Source organism: Pinus tabuliformis, chromosome 4_1 (assembly GCF_031772625.1).
Source record: "Pinus tabuliformis cultivar Carrire ecotype Pingquan chromosome 4_1, CPIR1, whole genome shotgun sequence".
In the NCBI taxonomy this organism is placed as follows: domain Eukaryota; kingdom Viridiplantae; phylum Streptophyta; class Pinopsida; order Pinales; family Pinaceae; genus Pinus; species Pinus tabuliformis.
In genome coordinates this window covers 656,820,573-656,836,197 of record NC_142303.1, presented here as the reverse complement: position 1 = coordinate 656,836,197, position 15,625 = coordinate 656,820,573, and positions in this window count along the sequence as shown.

Genomic DNA, 15,625 nt, shown 5'->3' with positions numbered 1-15,625 from the left:
ACATCCCAATCATAATACTAGACATCTCAATTAGTATTCTTATTTGTGTCACTTAGAACAAAAACAACAAACCTATGTTTCCAAGGATATTGATGTTTGCATAGCTCTATCTTACAATAAAAAATTATCCCTTCTATCAAATAATTACAAAGTTCCACAAAATATTTATTTAGGATGGTTAGATCCCTTCATAGTTGGACAATTTTTTTATCACTCAGAGGATGCTCTCATCTTGTATAATCAAAGATGATAACTCGAAGGATTCTGAAAGATGCAAAGAGACTACGAGAGAAAGAAACTAATGACATGCCATATTAGAAATAAGATTTGAGGAAAAGAATATGAAGAGAAAGGGAATTTTATTAATATAATATATATATATATAAATAATATAACTAACTTAAATAATAAATCATCATAATAATAATTAATTAAATAATAATTAGTTAGTAAAGAGGCATGTCTTAAAGGACATGATTGTTCATTAAGGGGCACTTTCCCAAGTATATAATGAGGCCCTCATTTGTAATCAATCATATCTCATCTCATATATCTCATATCTCTTGTATATTCAACAATCTTATGTATAAATATTTTACTTGTCCCATAATGGATTTCCACATAGTTAAGATTTTCTGAATAATATGTTCTGTATATGAACCTTGTTCATTACAATTTCTTTATCTAGTTTCAATGTGGAGGGTAACATTCTAATTAATGTTTGAAACTTGTGCTTCTAGCCTCACAAATATCTCTTCTACTAGATATTGAATATTATTATGAATGGACTCATTAGCCATGGATATGATTCCACAACTTTCATCTTAAATTGATTTCTAGGCCCTTGCAACTTCTCATAAATTCCACAAAGAAAACTATTGTGATACCAACATGATGTATAAACTATTGTGGATATTACACTATAAGAGCTTGTAATAACAAATCTGATACAATACTAAAATCGTTATTGTGAAGGTTAATTTCATTTGGATCTTATATTCCTTCCCTATGGTTAATTTCCTTTAAATCTTATTTGTTATTATCTCTCCATTAATGTTGACCTGTAATAAATTCCAAATCTCCATTAAAATTTATTAATAGGTGGTTCCTAAGAGTACAATATGTATCCCTATCATCTTTACATGGAAAACCTAACAACTAATAAAAATATATTAACATTAGGGGAATTTCGAGGTCTAAAATGGGCCTCCTGAGAAAATTTTACAACCAAAATAAACTTTATAAGAACTAATAGGATTAAATATGATGACATCAACCATGGGGAATGATTCACTATTTTTGGAGTAAAGAAGTAAAAATAATAAAAAAGAATAAAACTATTTTTTCAACTCTTATTTTCAACTTATCTCCCTAAGTTTTTACTCAAATTTTGAGTAGAACTACTTGTTGGATGCAAATTTTAACTCCTCATCTAAGTATTACCCATGTTACATACTTTCGATTAACCATTCTACACAAAAAATGAGAAATACATGAAAAAACGTGATTGCAATCACGTTTTTAATGTACTTCTTATTTTCCATGTAGCAAGGTCCATCGAAAGTATGCACCATGTGTAATCCTTGGATGTGGAATCAAATTTTGCATCCAACGATTGTTTTCGCTTTATAATTTAGCTAACCCATAAGGAGATAATTCGAAAATATGAGTTGAAAAAATAATTTTTTTCTGTTTCCCCTTTAAAATTTGATGATGTAATACAATATTATTTTATAACTTCCTTGGGAGGCCCATTTTAGACCTCAGGACTCCCCTAATTATTGGCCAAGTCAAATTAACTTAAATCATTTCATATTGCATAGTTAAGATATTCTAAATATTTTGTTGATTATATGAACCTTGTTCATTACAATTTCTTTCTATAGTTGTAATGAGGAGGTTAAAATTGTGATTGATGTTGGAAACTTGTGATTAAACCTCACAAATATCTCTTCTACTAGCTATTAGGTATTATTATGAATGAACTCATTGTCCATGACTACGATTTTGCAAATTTCAACTTAAATTGATTCGTGGGTGCTTGCAACTTCTCATAAATTCCACAATCAAAACTATTGTGATACAACCATGATCTATAGATTATTGTGGATATTCCTCTATAAGAGTTTGTCATAATAGATCTAATAAAATACTAAAATTGTCATTGTGAAGCTTAATTTCATTTAGATCTTATATTCCTTCCTTATGGGTTAATTTCCTTTAGATCTTATTCATTATTCTCTCTCCTTTAAGCTTGACCTATAATAAATTCCAACTCTCCATTAAAGTTTATTAACAGGTGGTTCCTAGGAATACAATATGTCTCCATATCATCTTTACATGGAAAACCTAACAACTAATAAAAATCTATTAACATTGGTGAAATTGGCTAAGTCAAATTAACTACAAATATTTGATGCATCTTACATCGAACTTATCTTATCTATTACATGACTAATTCAAGATGAATCCCAACATTCCCCCACTTTAAACTTGACTTGGGATAAACATCTACCCCTTTCGAAGTTTATTAATTGAGTATACATGCTCCCCCATTATCTAAATCTATGTCTAGACTTTATACTAGTGAACTTTTAAACCAAAGGTACACATGCCTAGATAGGTTTTATGACCATGTGTCAATGTACATGTTATAAAATCTAACTCTAGAAAAAATGTTTACAATTGTATTTCCAAGCATTTGTTGTTATGAAACATGAAAATATTTCATTTGAAACATGCCTATTGCCAATATATAATGAACTAAATCAGTCACTCATTAGCCAGGTATTTCATTAGATGTTTTCCTTTATGTGCTACCACTCGTGCTCCATTTCCATGTGTTATTCACCATGATCCGTAAACCCATCAACCTTTACTTCAATTTGTGTGCATAAGCATATATTAACTCCCTTATTCCATCGCCATAGGTTCGTGCATATTTATATATTCCTCCATCGATATCATCATTAGACCATTCTCATGGAAGAGTTTAGGTTAAACAAGATTTGATACTAGGCGTTAAAAGAAGAGGGAAATAGTTCATGACACAAAGTATGCACGCAAATAGACACTTAAGATTTATATTGGAGACCCTTCTAGGAAAAACTAGAACCCAATAGACATCTATTAACATTTTCCAACCTAGGCCAACAATGGCTATTAAGGCGTCATCCAATGGGGTATCTCAATCCATTATGTTGGATTCGTCATCTGTAATACCATGGGAAAATACCATGGCTTGCAAAAGACATCGGCTCATAAACCACCATTATTTAACCGATCAAATATTTACTCAAGATTCTCTAAAATAATATATGATTGACTCAATATTAAACCAATATAAGATGAAGGGAATTGTAGGTTTCATTGATTCTTAATGTTTAAATTTGATGTGTATGTCTTAGTTAACAATACTTCAATAATTTAGCTTTATAGTTATATAGTGGGTTTGTGGTTTTCAAGGTTAACCCTTGCCTCAGGAAAGTATATAGGTACACATGCCTAGATAGATTTTATGACAATGTGTTGATGTACATGTGATAAAATCTAACTCTAGAAAAAATGTTTACAATTGTATTTCGAAGCATGTGTTGTTATGAAACATGAACATATTTCATTCCAAACATGCATATTTCCCAAATATAATGAACTAAATCAATCACTCATTAGCCAAGTATTTCATTATATTTTTTCCTTTATGTGCTACCACCAATGCTTAATTTCCATGTGTTATTCACCATGGTCCATAAGCCCATGAACCATTAATACAATTTGTGTGCATGAGCATATATTGACTCCCTTCTTCCATCACCATAGTTTCATGCATATTTATATATTCCTCCATCAATCTCATCATTAGACCACTCTTATGGAAGAGTTTAGGTTAAGAAAGATTTCATACTAGACGTTAAAAGAAGAGGGAAATAGCGCATGACACAAAGTATGCACGCAAATGGACACTTAGATTTATATTGGAGACCCTTCTAGGAAAAACTAGAACCCAATAGACATCTATTAACCTTGTCCAACCTAGGCCAACAATGGCTAATTAAGGCATCATACAATGGGGTATCTCAATCCATTATGTTGGATTTGTCATATGTAATACCATGGGAGAATATCATGGCTTGCAAAAGATATCAGCTCATAAACCACCATTATTTAACCCATCAAAGATTTACACAAGGTTGTCTAAAATAATATATGTTTGACTCAATATTAAACTAATATATGTAAGATGAAGGATATTGTAGGTTTCATTCATTCTTAATGTTTAAATTTGATGTTTATGTCTTAGTTAACAATACTTCAATAATTTAACTTTATAGTTATATAATGGGTTTGTGGATTTCAAAGTTAACCCTTGCCTCAGGCAAGTATATATGTACACATGCCTACATAGGTTTTATGACCATGTGTTGATGTACATGCCATAAAATCTAACTCTAGAAAAAATGTTTATAATTGTATTTCCAAGCATGTGTTGTTATGAAACATGAACATATTTCATTCCAAACATGCCTATTGCCCAAATATAATGAACTAAATCAATCACTCGTTAGCAAAGTATTTCATTAGATGTTTTCCTTTATGTGCTACCACCTGTGCTCCATTTCCACGTGTTATTCACCATGGTCCATAAACCCATGAACCATTACTTCAATTTGTGTGCATGAGCATATATTGACTCCCTTCTTCCATCACCATAGGTTTGTGCATATTTATATATTCCTCCATTGATCTCATCATTAAACCACTCCCATGAAAGAGTTTAGGTTAAACAAGATATTATGACTATGAAGAAGAGGTCAAAGAATAAATATCACTGTTGGGAATCAAGAAATAGAGTCTAATAGACATAAAGAAGTAATTGAACCACTAAAACTAAGAGAAACCATGAGGAGCTTAAAAATGGAAGTTTAGAGTTGTATAATTGATAATGAAAGGATAATAAGAGCTTAGGAGAGGAAATTTTAGGTAAAATATCAATTACTTCAAAGTTTGAATCAATTGGAGAGGTAGATGCAGGGTATGAAGAAGAAGGTAAACATCACTCAAAGAGGGGATCTCGTGGAAAATATGGACATGTAGAAAGAGCCTCTAGAAATAAAAATTATCATCATTTGACATCTCACTTGGTGAAAGAGTCATAAGAAGAAGGCATGAACAAGATAGTTTGAAAATATATATTAGAAATACTAAGCCACCTACTTTTCATGGTGAGGAAAAAACTAGGAAGGATGTTAAATCCTAACTCCTTTAGATGAGAAAGAATTTCCTATTGCATAATTACTCAAGGAATTCAAAGGATAGAATTCCCATTTATAATCTAGAATTCAAAGCTTCCATTTGGTGTGGTAAACTAGTGCAAGTAAAGAGAATCAATGAAAAGAAGATTTCTTGCAAAAAAATCATGATTTTTTTTGCCTGTCAACACTTTCACAACCTAAGTATCCAATTATCAATTCCATACATCCATTCAACAATCCAAGCTTCATCATGTTATTTAGGGCTCAATTCCCTCCTCTATAATGTCAAATTATCGTCATACAATGTTAGTTGTTCTCCAAGAAAGGAACCTCCTCCATGTTGGAAACATATGGCATTTTACCAGTTTGTTTGAAGATCTCCAATGCCCTAAGGAATAATGTCATGCAAATTCCCAAACAAAGTCAAGAAACCATTGAGTAGGAAATATCTCATATGTGAATCCATCATAGTCCACCTATGGGATAATCATACACCATGTTGCCCAAATATCATGAAGCATCCACAAAAATTGTGTAAACACATTCAAAGGAACCCTAAAAGCTAACATTTGACATACTCTTCAACAAAATGATGTTTTTCAGAGGTTGAACCAATCCTTGATGAGAAAGCGTAGAACATGAAAGCACATATTGATTTGATGAAGAGATTTTGCATAGTAATAGTTGCTACAAAAAACCATTTGACCAATATACTACCTAATTAGGTGTTGGGAGAGATACACCTAAAGAGGATTGGAGTGGAAAGAATCCCTCTATTTCACTGATCTGAAATTAAATAGGAACACAACAAATTACAGAGATAACCATAAACAAACATATGCAGCAGAAATAATACTTCATTTCATTAATGTAAAATACTGAAATATGCTTACAAACAGTAATGGAAATAAACCAGCTAGGGCGATGGTAGCTTATCTCTGAGAAGAGATGTGGTAGCTACATGCCTTTGAACTATCTTACAATGAGGCTCAAGGGCCTTTTTATTATTGAACAATAAGAGAAAACCCTAAACAACCAAAACCCTAACCCGAGGAGATGTAACACCAAGAGTTTGTGGGCCCCGTTGGGGTGAGTTGGACAGCCAACTTCTCGGGGTTGCGAATTGGTCATATTATCTCCGTTTGACGTGCATGATAGCCCATTGGAAAGATCTCTTTGAGGACTACGACAAAAATATAATCTTTGACTGACAATTGCTGGCAGTAGATTTCCCAAAAAACGTCGTTTAGGGCCTCAAAACGGCTCCAGAAGTTTAGGACCTGAAAAACTGCTAAAAATAGTTTATGGCCTCAAAATGGCTCCGGAAGTTTAGAACCCAAAAAAAATGCTAAAAATAGTAAATTATGCTATAATTAAGGAAACTGAAAGAAGCACTGGTGGGGATCCAAGTGGAATTAGCGGGTGGCCACCAATATCCACCTGGATCATTCCTCCCCCCTTATGAAGCAATGGTCCCCATTGCATTGAGTTCCTCCATGAGATCAGGGAACTTCTACTGAACTTGGTCCCTGGTGAGCCACTTGCCCTGGTGAAGGAGTTGGCCTACTTTGACAACTCGATACAGTTGGATATTCTGTTGGTGAGTGTGCTTGATCTGTGTGTCCATGATCCAATCAATTGTAGCTTGTTCTATGCCATCTAGATTTAACTCTGTGGGTGTGAGTTGTTCTGCAATGTTGGACGTGTCTAGCAATGGTGGAAAGTATGGCCGAAGGCAGTCCACATTGAACACTGGGTGCAGGCCAAGGAATGGGGGAATGCTGAGCTCAAATTATTGTCTCCCATAGCCTTAGTAATGGTGTAAGGACCATATCAGAGTGGTCTGAGTTTCCGATAGGCTCCGATAAGGCGTTACTTTTAAAAATGCAACCAGACTTTGTCGCCCACCTGAAACTTGTGTGGCACCCGATGTTGATCATGTCGCTGCTTGTACTTAGCATTTGATTTCTCCAAAATTTCATGGACCTGCTGGCGAATATGTTGGATGTGCTTAATCAAGCTGTTTGCCTTATCTGTTTCGGACTGGACATTAGCAGAATATGCGTGAGGAGCTGCAAATGGCATGGCCACATCGATGGGATGTAGTGGCTGGAATCCCAAGCCCACCTGAAAAGGGCTTTGGCCAATCGAGTTGTGGAGAGATCGTTTGTAGCTGTGCTAAACATAGGGGAGGATCTCGTCCCATGTGCGTGGATGCTTTGAGTTGTACATGCACAGAATGTGTATGATCATCCTGTTGACAACCTCTGTCTGGCCATCAGTTTGAAGATGGAAGGCTGTGGACTTAGTGAGTTTGGTGTCCAGCATCGACCAGAGATTAGACCAAAATGTACTGAGCAACCTCCTATCCTTATTTGAGATGATATACTATGGGATCCCAAAGTGTACCCACACTCGTTCAAAGAAGAGTTTAGCAGTGGCTTTTGCTATGATATTCTTCTTGTAGGCCGCCAGAATGGCCATCTTTAAGAACCTGTCGATGACCACAAAAACACAGTCATTTCCATGCTTAGTGGAAGGAAGGCCTGACATGTAATCCATGGAGATGGATTCCCAAGGTCGACTAGGGGTAGGCAGCGGGGTATAGAGGCCTTGCTTCTTGATGGTCGGTTTGGCAATGGCACAGGCAGTGCATGATCTGATGTACTTCCCGACATCCTGTCGAAGATTCGACCAATAGAAATACTTCTGCAGTACTGCCACCATTTTTTCGACCCCAAAATGCCCAACAGCCTGACTATAGTGTGCTTCCCAAATCATCTTGGCATGCTCGCTTAAAGGAACACAAAGGTGACCCAGGTGGCATAACAGGCCATCCTGGAGGTGAAAATCTGGAACATGTTGACCCTCCAAGAGGGTCTGGTATGTGTGGCCGAATTCCAGGTTGCTTTTGTAGAGCAGTGTCCAATCAGAAGTCTCGTGCCCATAAGAGTTGAGCACGGTGGTTAACGCCATGATCGGTGGTCAATTGAGGCAATCTGCAACATTATTGGTCCTGCCCTTCTTATACTTGATATTAAAATGGAACTGTTGCAGGTATGTGGACCACTTTTGATGGCGATCATTCTGCAATTTCCCATGGGTTTGTATGAATTGCAGGGGTCGGTGGTCTAAGTGGATGACCGTTTCCTTCCCCAAAATGTAATGCTTCCATTGTTGGCAGGCCTGCACAATGGAATGCATCTCTTTATCATAAGTGGGATACTTCTGGACTGCGTCTGAAAGTGTTTCACTGTGATATGCCACTGGATGCCCGTGTTGAGTAAGGACTGCCCCAATAGCATAGTCAGAGGCATCTGTCTCGACCTCAAATGGTTGTTGTAAATCTGGTAATGCGAGCACTGGTGCCGTGCAGAGGCGATCTTTCAACTCTATGAATGCCTTCTGTTGAGACTCAGACCAAAAGAATTTTGCTTTCACTCCTCCCTTGATGACTTGACTCAAAGGCCAAGTGATATGAGAAAACCCCAACACGAACCTACGGTAGAAGTTGGCAAGACCTAGAAATCTGTGGAGCTCTGTTAGAGTGGTTGGAGATGGCCAATCCCGACATGGATCTTGGCTGGATCCACATGCAACCCCTGTTCATCAATAATGTATCCCATATACTGAACCTGGGTCATGCCAAAAGTGCATTTATCCAAATTAGCACATAGCTTGTGTTGCCGCAGTGTTTGGAGAACCTGTCGGATGTGGTGGAGGTGCTCTTCCCAACTCTGGCTGAAGATCAGAATGTCATCCAAGTATACCACTACAAATGAGTTGGTGAATGGCCGCAAGATGTCATCGATTAGCGTCATGAAGGTTGCAGGAGCATTCGTCAATCCGAAAGGCATAACCAACCATTCGAAAAGGCCCTCCTTAGCTTTGAGGGCAGTCTTCCACATATCAGAGGGTTCGATTAGTACCTGGTGATATCCTAACTTCAGATCGATCTTGCTGAAATATTTTGCCCCCTTTAGTTGGTCTAGGAGGTCATCAATCCGCGGGATCGAGTACCTATTACGAATAGTGATATTGTTCAACGCCTGATAGTCAATACAGAGTCTCCAAGTCCCATCCTTCTTCTGTACCAACACAATTGGGCTCCCACAAGGTGATGAACTCAGACGGATGTGACCTTTCTACTGCAGCTCCTGAATCTGCCTCTTGATTTCATCATTCTCTAGATTGGAGCGTCGATAAATTGGTCCATTGGGTAGCGGTGCACCTGGGTTAGATCGATGGATTTCTTGACCTGACAGTGCAGAGGAACCCCTGTGGGGGAGGTGAAGATGTCCTCGTACTCCTTCATGACCTTGTCCATCTGTAGTTGTCGTGCGGAGGGGCCCTGTCTAGAGGTTGTGGCCACCGTCTTCTTCTTTCCTTGAGGGCGTATCATCTGAAAAACAAATTTCCCAGTTTTGGAAATGAGCTTACTGCATTGTTTTGCAGTAATCAAAGAGATGGCAGTAGGCAGTGCTACCTCTGGTATCTTGTACAACTTATTTCCCAATGTAATAATAACAGCACGGGGCCTTGATTCATACACAGCATGTCGCTTCCACAAGTATGGTTGTCCTAATAATACATCAAAAACTTCAAGGGGAGAAATGTCACACAATACCTCATCCATGAAGGGCTTGATGTTGTATGGAAGGCGACACTGCTGGCTCACGCGAAGATCCCGTCCTTGGTGAAGCCACCCGATGGTGTATGGTTGTGGATGTGCTATGGTTGGTAAGCCCAACTACTTCACGACCTCTGCCGAAATGAGGTTATTTTGGCTCTCGCTATCGACAATGAACTGTAGCGGGGAGCCCTTTACCCACATCTAGGAGTGGAAGAGACGCTCCTCCCCCTCTCGATCTTCGGGTTCATTTTTCTAGATCTTGACAATAGCAACAGTGGCGTTGGAATCCGCATCAATGATCTACTTCCCTTTGTCATTCCCCTTGTCGAGTTCTGACTCAGAGTCAGAACATGCATTTGATTTTGAAAGCTTTAGCTCAACCACCAGTGACTGCACTTGTGTTGTGAGTGGAGCTTTTATGGAACTCACACCATTTTCCCGTGTCCCTTTTTTGCTTCGCTGCACTGTTCTTTGCTTGCAGCTTTGGCAGGTTGTCTTGGGTTGCCTCGCCTTGGCTTTGTCCTTTGTTTTGTGGTTTAGGGGCACCTTTCCCTTGCTTCGGATTCGTCGATCCAAAGTCTCGCTTCTTTTGTTTAAACTTTTGCTCGACCTTGACGACATATCGGTATGTTGTGCCAAGCGAGGAGATGTTCAGGAATTCTATTTCTTCCTGGATGTACTTATGCAGGCAGCAGCGGTATTTGAGTATCAAATGCTGCTCTGAATCCTTGATACCCAAATTCGTGCGAAGAGTATGGAAAACATTGGTGAACTCTGGCACGTCTTGGTCCCTTCCCTGCCGCAGCATGGTCCACTTTATGTATTCATCCTCATAGCTTCCAATAGGGTAGTATTGCTCCTTAATGGCATCCGAGAATGAATTCCAGGTGGGTGCAGCTCAAAATAGTGACCCGATATTTTAATCCTTCTGCTCGCAGTAGGTTTCCCACCAGTCCTTGACGTGGGGGGATGCTTTGAGAAGAGCGAAAACAATCTTTTCCTGATTCGAAAATTCATGAACAAAAAAAAACCCTCTAGCAGATTTAACCATTTATATACAGCATCTGTGTTTATCTAACCCTCGAATATGGGGATTTCAAAATTAACTTGTACCTTAAAGGGCGTGGCGTTTCCAGAGTAGCTACTAGAAGCCAATGCTTCGCTTCTGGGAAGCCGCTAAAGGATCTGGGCAAAGTTATCCATCATCGCGTTCCATTGTTTCTCGAGGGCTTCTTTGAGAAAGATTTTGATAGGATCTCCTGCCCCCTCATCTTTCTTCTCATCCGCCATGGGAGTTTGTCGAGATTTTCAAGGCTAATCTTGCAAAGGTTCGACCGGTTCAAGCCCTAACTCCTTATATCCCGACCTCGTTTGAGACATGCAAAAAAAAACAGAGAAAAACCAGATCGCTCTTATACCACTGATCTAAAATTAAATAGGAACGCAACAAATTACAGAGATAAGCATAAACACAGATATGCAGTGGAAATAATACTTCATTTCATTAATGTTAAATACTGAAATATGCTTGCAAACAGTAATGGAAATAAACTAGCTAAGGCGATGGTAGCTTATCTCTGAGAAGATATGTGGTGGCTACATGCCTCTAAACTGTCTTACAATGAGGCTCAAGGGCCTTTTTATTACTGAACAATAAGAGAAAACCCTAAACAACCAAAACCCTAACCCAAGGAGATGTAACACCAAGAGTTCGTAGGCCCGGTTGGGGTGAGTTGGACAGCCAACTTCCCGGGGTCGCGAATTAGTCATATTATCTCCATTTGATGCTCATGATAGCCCATTGGAAAGATCTCTCCAAGGACTACGATGAAAAAAATGATTTTTGATAGAAAATCACTGGCGGTAGATTTCCCAAAAAACGTCGTTTAGTGCCTCAAAATGGCTCCGGAAGTTTAGGACCCGAAAAACTGCTAAAAGTAGTAAATTATGCTATAATTAAAGAAACTGAAAAACTGAAAAAAGCACTAGTGGGGATCCAAGTGGAATTAGCGGGTGGCCACCAATATCCACCTGGATCATTCACATCTTAGAAGTTTTTTATTGTTGTTGTGAAGACTACATTTATGCACACAACATGAGTAGGAAAGGACTTGATAATGAGTCAATAAAATGCCTCTATATTGAATATGTATAAGCAATAAATAATTAAAATATATGGACTTTCTCTAAACATCAACATACCCACAATTGGAATGCAATATTTAAGGAGAACTCTTGTGAATATTTTCATGAAGAATTTTTACAAATAGAAAATATAAAATATGTAACAATTCTAAATTTTCAATGTGTAGTTGAAGATCAAGATGAATAGTTTTCATAGGGGTTGGATTCAAAAAGTGTTGAGAAAGAATAAGGAAAATGACCTTAATGAAAATTTTCATTGGAATTAAATAAAAATAATCATCCTAAACATGATCAACTTGATCCAGCTCAAAACTTGAGCAGGATCCTTTATTAGTGAAAGAGGATTGATAAGAATGGTTATGAGGATTTCCAAAAAAGTAATAGTGGTCACGATTTCCGTCACTAAAAGTAATTCCAAGGAGGAGGAAATGAAGGCCTTAAAACATAATCAGACTTGGCACCTGCAATATTTCCCTAAAGGATGAAAGGAAATTAAATGTAAACGTGTGTTTAAGAAGAATTAAAACATAGATAGTTTTATGGAGTGTTATAAGATTTTTTTAGTAACAAAGATATAGTATCAAGTAATGGGTGTTGATTTTGCAAAGACCTCTTAAGTGTCCATGATTACCTCAATTAAGGTGTCATTGGAACTATCAACTCTTATGAACTGGAAGTTGGGAAAATTGATGTGAAGGAAACATTTCTTCATGACAACCTTAAAGAAGAAACAACCGACAGAAGGATTTGTAGTAGAAAGGAGAGACTGTTAACAACCTCCTTTTGGATATGACTGTTAATAATATTATCCGTGGTAGCACCATTGATCGCATCAAAATGACTGGTGTCCTCATAGAAGTGGACCATACAACACATCATTAAAATAATTTTGGTCTTCATCCTTCAATTCAGATTATTGTTTTATTAATTGGATCAAATTTGCACTACCACTCTTACCATTTGTAATGCCTTCCTCCATTTTACGCCGTCTCTTTTCAAAAGCCGCTTTATTGTCTATCCACAAATTCTGCGTGATTTCTCGCGGCATTCATATGAATTCGAGAAATGTTTTGTACTTGCAATACTGAGTCGCTTCTGGGGAGGAACATCTTTCGAGTGTTTATTAGAAAAGGCCGAAACATTCCCATTAACTTCTGAGAGAAACCCTAACAGGCCTTGCTCAGCCAGACCATGAGTTTCTGCAGCCAAGCCCTCATGGGCAGTAATATGGAATGGAGCCAAACTGCAGTAGTTGAATTAGTGATAACCGTTCGTATTAGGCCTTCTCCGCTAGATTTTTTTCTCCTTCAACCCTTTGCAATAGCTTTCCATAGCTAATTTTTTTCTCCAAAATTTACATCCCAATCAGCATTTAGTTCAGCAACGCGCATCATCCAAAAATCCTCCAAGTAAAGCAAGACCTTCATTTTTCTTGGGAAATACAGAACGGCTGTTAACCATCTAAATGAGACGACTGTCCATCCTACAATTATGAACGCAGACTCAATACAAATTGTTCTACGAAGGAGGATGCCCGGATTTAGTGGAAGATGAAGATATGCCCATTTACCAATTACAATGACGACAGCCATTGTGACAATCATTCCGGCCAACGAACTGAAAACTGATCTGGCTATTATATATTCAGGTTGGGAGACACGAGCCACAATCCAGCATTTGAGGACGTGATCCTCAGTGCTTTTACACTTTGCAAGGTTTTGCGAACAACACCAGTTCTTACACTGTCTATGGGAAATATAAGAACAACATGAGTTCTTACACATAGTTTTTTCGCACTTTTCAAAAGAACAGCTATGGGGGTTGGAATGACAGGAGAGTAGCCAACGAATCTTTAGTGAGAGGATATAACGAATTCTTTTACATGCTAACACCACGCAGCTCAGGAGAAGAAGCAATGATAAACTGGCTGTGGCTATGGCAGTGTTTGACACTATGAACCAGATAGATTGGTGGCCATTGGATGTGGAATATGAAGGGCATTGTAGGTTTCATTCATTCTTAATGTTTAAATGTGATGTTTATGTGTCAGTTAACAATACTTCAATAATTGAACTTTATAGTTATATAGTGGGTTTGTGGTTTTCAATGTTAACCCTTACAAGTATAGAGGTGGTTAGGAAAACTCTGGAGTTATACACCGTGGAATTAGGAAAACCATGAGAGAATGAATTACATGTGTTTGTGCGTCCACATGGAAAAAACAAAATAATTCCCGATGGGGTCAAATCGTCACTAGGAATGAAGGCATTATGGAATTACCAATTTCACAATGGAGATTTGTGGTTGAATTCAACTCAATGTCAGGTTGATTTTTAGAAATTTAGTGGTTAGGGTCCATTGTTACCATGTAAAGGGTTAAAGTATAGAGCCAGCGTTAAAGTATAGAGCCATAGTGGTATTATCGAAGGGTAGTTATTTCATATGCCACTTTGAATCCTCAAAACATGATTTTGGAAAATGGATTTCAAGCTTCAATGTGATAGAACATTTCCACATCCCTTGATGGTTTACCACTTAGAAGTGTGATATGTGTGTTAAAGACTTGCAACTTTATCCTTCAAAGTTATTGGATGGTTATCATGTTCCCATATAGGATACCATGGAATAAGACATATCCAAGGTACAAGTAGCATGAGGAAAGTGGCACATAAGTAGATGTCAAATGACATGGTAAACCTAGGTGGAGACACATGAGCATACGTGGACGCTATGTGATCTACCAAGTTAATAAAGGATTTATATAAGAGGAAGGTGGTAAGTGCATTTTAATACCACTTCAAAGCATAAATACATGGTCTTGGAACCACTTTTACAGCTCCAAATCCATTAAAATTCACGATATATGTAATAATTTACTTCTTTAGAGGACATGAGACTTGTTAAGGACAAAGCAATTGAGCCTCTGAAATGGATCTAATCCATCTAATGGAGATGAGATCAATGATGGCGAAAGTACACACTATATAGGTGCAAAAAAAGTTAACCATTGTGCTAACCAATTAGTAATGATAACATGGAAAAGTACATATGAACAACAATGCCAAGGAAATGAAAACAAGAAAACAAAAAAAAAGGAATGGAAAGAATTTTTTTAAGAGGAAGATCATAAAATGAAGAAAATAATTTAGGATGGAGGAAAAATGAGAATATTCCAAACATGTATAATCAATTAACTTCATCTATAGAAGGGAATTAGGAAATACAATGACACCTAAAGAAAGAAATACGTGTAACACAAAGAAACTTGGATGCGAGAAAATTACATGTTGCCTACCATAGGAAAATTAATTACACCTAAAAAACTTGGACTGTGTAGAAATTAGATGGATAAAAAAACACTTCCAAGTTGTATAAGTTTTGAATTTGAGGTTGATTTTGGAAACTAAGTATACTCCCGAGAAAAGAAACTCAAGGAGAAGAAGAGAGAATCTTTGAACTATATAAAGTAGTTCATTGACCATATAGAAAAAGGAAAGCAATTTTGTATGTATAAGGATTTTTTAGATTCCAAGTAAGATTAATCATTGAACCAGGAAAATGGAGGAAGGAAAAGATATTATGACTATGAAGAAGA